Here is a 6,411-nt window from a genome sequence, read left to right as displayed (position 1 = left end):
CATAGAGGGAAGCCTAGGTTGCCCGGAACGTAGAAATGACAATAACTTTCACACTGGTTGCAATTATTTGTTCTATACGATGGAAAAGCTGTTGTATTCATATCGTATTTTATGCTTCTGGCGTTGACTTCTTAGGCCCTAACTATTCCATCTGGTGGAACAACGCCCTAGAGTGAAGCCTAGGTTGCCCGGAGCGTAGAAATGATCATAGCTTTCACACTGGTGCTATTACTCGTTTTATACGATGGAGAAACTGTTATATTTATATGGTATTTTATGCTTCTGGCGTTGACTTCTTAGGCCCTAACTATTCGATCTTGTGGAACAACGCCCTGGAGTGAAGCCTAGGTTGCCTGAAACGTAGAAATGAGCATCACTTTCACAGGGGTTGCAATCATTCCTGTTATAGGATGCAAAGACTGTTGTATTTTTATTGTATTTTATGCTTCAGGCGTGGACTTCTGAGGACCTAGCTATTCGATGTGGTGGAAGAACGCCATACAGTGAAGCCTAGATTGCCCGGAACGTAGAAATGACCATGAGTTTCGTACTGGTTTCAATTATTCCCTTTATACGATGGAAAATCTGTTGTATTTATATCGTATTTTATGCTTCGGGCGTTGACTTCCTAGGCCCTAACATTTCGATCTGGTGGAGCAACGACCTGGAGTGAAGCCTAGGTTGCCCGGAACGTACAAATGACCATAACTTTTACACTGGTAGCAATTATTCGTTTTGTACGATGGAGAAGCTGTTATATTTATATTGTATTTTATGCTTATATCGTTGACTTCTGAGGCCGTTGCTATTCGATGTGGTGGAAGAACGCCATAGAGTGAAGCCTAGGTAGCCCGGAACGTAGAAATGTCCATATCTTTCACTGTTTGCAATTATTCATTTTATACGATGGAAAAACTGTTGCATCTTTATCGTATTTTATGCTTCTGGCGTTCACTTCTTAGGCCCTAACTATTCGATCTGGTGGAACAACGGCCTGGGGTGAAGCCTAGGTTGCCCGGAACGCAGAAATGACCATTACTTTCACACTGTTTGCAAATATACATTATATACGATGGAAAATCTGTTGTATTTATATTGTATTTTATGCTTCTGGCGTTCACTTCTTAGGCCCTAACTATTTGATCTGGTGGAACAACGCCCTAGGGTGAAGCCTAGGTTGCCCGGAACGTAGAAATGACCATAACTTTTACACTGGTAGCAATAATTCGTTTTATACAATGGAAAAACTGTTGTATTTATATTGTATTTTATGCTTCTGGCGTTGACTTCTTAGGCCCTAACTATTCGATCTGGTGGAGCAATGCCTCAGAGTTAAGTCTAGGATGCCCGAAACGCCGAAATGATCATTACTTTCACGCTTGTTGCAATTATTCCTGTTATACGATGAAAAGACCGTTGTATTTTTATTGTATTTTATGCTTCAGGCGTAGGCTTCTAAGGCCGTAGCTATTCGATATGGTGGAGCACCGCCCTAGAGTGAAGCCTAGGTTGCCCGGAACGTAGAAATGACCATAGCTTTTACACTGGTAGCAATTATTCGTTTTATACAATGGAAAAACTGTTCTATTTATTTTGTATTTTATGCTTCGGGCGTTGACTTCTAAGGCCCTAACTGTTTGATCTGGTGGAGCAACGCCATAGAGTGAAGCATAGGTTGCCCGGAACGTAGAAATGATCATAACTTTTACACTGGTAGCAATTATTCGTTTTTTACAATGGAAAAACTGTTCTATTTATTTTGTATTTTATGCTTCGGGCGTTGACTTATAAGGCCCTAACTGTTTGATCTGATGGAGCAACGCCCTAGAGTGAAGCCTAGGTGGCACGGAACGTAGAAATGACCATTACTTTCACACTGTTTGCAATTATTCCTTTTATACGATGGAAAAGCTGTTGTATTTATATCGTATTTTATGCTTCTGGCGTTGACTTCTAAGGCCCTAGCTATTCGATCTAGTGGAGCAACGCCCTAGAGTGAAGCCTAGGATGCCCGGAACGCAGAAATGACCATCGCTTTCAAACTGGTTGCAATTAATCCTGTTATACGATGGAAAAACTGTTGTATTTTTATTGCATTTTATGCTTCGGGCGTTGACTTCTAAGGCCCTAACTATTCAATCTGTTGGAGCAACGCCCTAGAGTGAAGCATAGGTTGCTCGTAATGTAGAAATGATCATAGCTTTCACACTGGTTGCTATTACTCGTTTTATACGATGGAGAAACTGTTATATTTATATGGTATTTTATGCTTCTGGCGTTGACTTCTTAGGCCCTAACTATTCGATCTTGTGGAACAACGCCCTGGAGTGAAGCCTAGGTTGCCTGGAACGTAGAAATGAGCATCACTTTCACAGGGGTTGCAATCATTCCTGTTATAGGATGCAAAGACTGTTGTATTTTTATTGTATTTTATGCTTCAGGCGTGGACTTCTGAGGACCTAGCTATTCGATGTGGTGGAAGAACGCCATACAGTGAAGCCTAGATTGCCCGGAACGTAGAAATGACCATAAGTTTCGTACTGGTTTCAATTACTCCTTTTATACGATGGAAAATCTGTTGTATTTATATCGTATTTTATGCTTCGGGCGTTGACTTCCTAGGCCCTAACATTTCGATCTGGTGGAACAACGGCCTAGGGTGAAGCTTAGGTTGCCCGGAACGTAGAAATGACCATAACTTTCACACAGGTTGCAATTATTCGTTTTATACGATGGAAAAACTGTTGCATCTTTATCGTATTTTATGCTTCTGGCGTTGACTCCTAAGGCCCTAATTATTCGATTTGGTGGGGCAATGCCTCAGAGTTAAGTCTAGGATACCCGAAACGCCGAAATGATCATTACTTTCACGCTTCTTGCAATCATTCCTGTTATACGATGGAAAGACTGTTGTTTTTTTATTGTATTTTATGCTTCAGGCGTGGACTTCTGAGGCCGTAGCTATTCGATGTGGTGGAGGAACGCCATACAGTGAAGCCTAGGTTGCCCGGGACGTAGAAATGACAACTACTTTCACACTGTTTGCAATTATTCATTTAATACGATGGAAATGCTGATTTATTTATATCGTATTTTATGCTTCGGGCGTTGACTTCTTAGGTCCTAACATTTCGATCTGGTGGAGGAACGCCCGATAGTGATGCCTAGGCTGCCCGGAACGTAGATATGACCATTACCTTCACACTGTTTGCAAGTATTCCTTTTATACGATGGAAAAGCTGTTGTATTTATATAGTATTTTATTCTCCTGGCGTTGACTTCTAAGGACCTAACTATTCGATCTGGTGGAGCAACGCCCTGGAGTGAAGCCTAGGTTGCTCGGAATGTAGAGATGACCATAACTTTCACACTGATTGCAATTATTCGTTCTATACGTTGGAAAGACTGTTGCATCTTTATCGTATTTTATTGTCCTGGCGTTGACTTCTTAGGCCGTAACTATTCGATCTGGTGGAGCAACGCCCTGGAGTGAAACCTAGGTTGCCCAGAACGTAGAAATGACCACTACTATCACACTGGTTGCATATTATTCCTGCTACACGATGGAAAAACTGTTGTATTTTTATTGCATTTTATGCTTCTGGCGTTCACTTCTTAGGCCCTAACTATTCGATCTGGTGGAACAACGGCCTAGGGTGTAGCCTAGGTTGCCCGGAGCGTAGAAATGATCATAGCTTTCACACTGGTGCTATTACTCGTTTTATACGATGGAGAAACTGTTATATTTATATGGTATTTTATGCTTCTGGCGTTGACTTCTTAGGCCCTAACTATTCGATCTTGTGGAACAACGCCCTGGAGTGAAGCCTAGGTTGCCTGGAACGTAGAAATGAGCATCACTTTCACAGGGGTTGCAATCATTCCTGTTATAGGATGCAAAGACTGTTGTATTTTTATTGTATTTTATGCTTCAGGCGTGGACTTCTGAGGACCTAGCTATTCGATGTGGTGGAAGAACGCCATACAGTGAAGCCTAGATTGCCCGGAACGTAGAAATGACCATAAGTTTCGTACTGGTTTCAATTACTCCTTTTATACGATGGAAAATCTGTTGTATTTATATCGTATTTTATGCTTCGGGCGTTGACTTCCTAGGCCCTAACATTTCGATCTGGTGGAACAACGGCCTAGGGTGAAGCTTAGGTTGCCCGGAACGTAGAAATGACCATAACTTTCACACAGGTTGCAATTATTCGTTTTATACGATGGAAAAACTGTTGCATCTTTATCGTATTTTATGCTTCTGGCGTTGACTCCTAAGGCCCTAATTATTCGATTTGGTGGGGCAATGCCTCAGAGTTAAGTCTAGGATACCCGAAACGCCGAAATGATCATTACTTTCACGCTTCTTGCAATCATTCCTGTTATACGATGGAAAGACTGTTGTTTTTTTATTGTATTTTATGCTTCAGGCGTGGACTTCTGAGGCCGTAGCTATTCGATGTGGTGGAGGAACGCCATACAGTGAAGCCTAGGTTGCCCGGGACGTAGAAATGACAACTACTTTCACACTGTTTGCAATTATTCATTTAATACGATGGAAATGCTGATTTATTTATATCGTATTTTATGCTTCGGGCGTTGACTTCTTAGGTCCTAACATTTCGATCTGGTGGAGGAACGCCCGATAGTGATGCCTAGGCTGCCCGGAACGTAGATATGACCATTACCTTCACACTGTTTGCAAGTATTCCTTTTATACGATGGAAAAGCTGTTGTATTTATATAGTATTTTATTCTCCTGGCGTTGACTTCTAAGGACCTAACTATTCGATCTGGTGGAGCAACGCCCTGGAGTGAAGCCTAGGTTGCTCGGAATGTAGAGATGACCATAACTTTCACACTGATTGCAATTATTCGTTCTATACGTTGGAAAGACTGTTGCATCTTTATCGTATTTTATTGTCCTGGCGTTGACTTCTTAGGCCGTAACTATTCGATCTGGTGGAGCAACGCCCTGGAGTGAAACCTAGGTTGCCCAGAACGTAGAAATGACCACTACTATCACACTGGTTGCATATTATTCCTGCTACACGATGGAAAAACTGTTGTATTTTTATTGCATTTTATGCTTCTGGCGTTCACTTCTTAGGCCCTAACTATTCGATCTGGTGGAACAACGGCCTAGGGTGTAGCCTAGGTTGCCCGGAGCGTAGAAATGATCATAGCTTTCACACTGGTGCTATTACTCGTTTTATACGATGGAGAAACTGTTATATTTATATGGTATTTTATGCTTCTGGCGTTGACTTCTTAGGCCCTAACTATTCGATCTTGTGGAACAACGCCCTGGAGTGAAGCCTAGGTTGCCTGGAACGTAGAAATGAGCATCACTTTCACAGGGGTTGCAATCATTCCTGTTATAGGATGCAAAGACTGTTGTATTTTTATTGTATTTTATGCTTCAGGCGTGGACTTCTGAGGACCTAGCTATTCGATGTGGTGGAAGAACGCCATACAGTGAAGCCTAGATTGCCCGGAACGTAGAAATGACCATGAGTTTCGTACTGGTTTCAATTATTCCTTTTATACGATGGAAAATCTGTTGTATTTATATCGTACTTTATGCTTCGGGCGTTGACTTCCTAGGCCCTAACATTTCGATCTGGTGGAGCAACGACCTGGAGTGAAGCCTAGGTTGCCCGGAACGTACAAATGACCATAACTTTTACACTGGTAGCAATTATTCGTTTTGTACGATGGAGAAGCTGTTATATTTATATTGTATTTTATGCTTATATCGTTGACTTCTGAGGCCGTTGCTATTCGATGTGGTGGAAGAACGCCATAGAGTGAAGCCTAGGTAGCCCGGAACGTAGAAATGTCCATATCTTTCACTGTTTGCAATTATTCATTTTATACGATGGAAAAACTGTTGCATCTTTATCGTATTTTATGCTTCTGGCGTTCACTTCTTAGGCCCTAACTATTCGATCTGGTGGAACAACGGCCTGGGGTGAAGCCTAGGTTGCCCGGAACGCAGAAATGACCATTACTTTCACACTGTTTGCAAATATACATTATATACGATGGAAAATCTGTTGTATTTATATTGTATTTTATGCTTCTGGCGTTCACTTCTTAGGCCCTAACTATTTGATCTGGTGGAACAACGCCCTAGGGTGAAGCCTAGGTTGCCCGGAACGTAGAAATGACCATAACTTTTACACTGGTAGCAATAATTCGTTTTATACAATGGAAAAACTGTTGTATTTATATTGTATTTTATGCTTCTAGCGTTGACTTCTTAGGCCCTAACTATTCGATCTGGTGGAGCAATGCCTCAGAGTTAAGTCTAGGATGCCCGAAACGCCGAAATGATCATTACTTTCACGCTTGTTGCAATTATTCCTGTTATACGATGAAAAGACCGTTGTATTTTTATTGTAT

This window comes from Calliopsis andreniformis, unplaced genomic scaffold (assembly GCF_051401765.1).
Source record: "Calliopsis andreniformis isolate RMS-2024a unplaced genomic scaffold, iyCalAndr_principal scaffold0024, whole genome shotgun sequence".
NCBI classification, from domain to species: Eukaryota; Metazoa; Arthropoda; class Insecta; order Hymenoptera; family Andrenidae; genus Calliopsis; species Calliopsis andreniformis.
The sequence above is the reverse complement of the archived record's forward strand: the minus strand, read 5'-3'. Positions refer to the sequence as shown.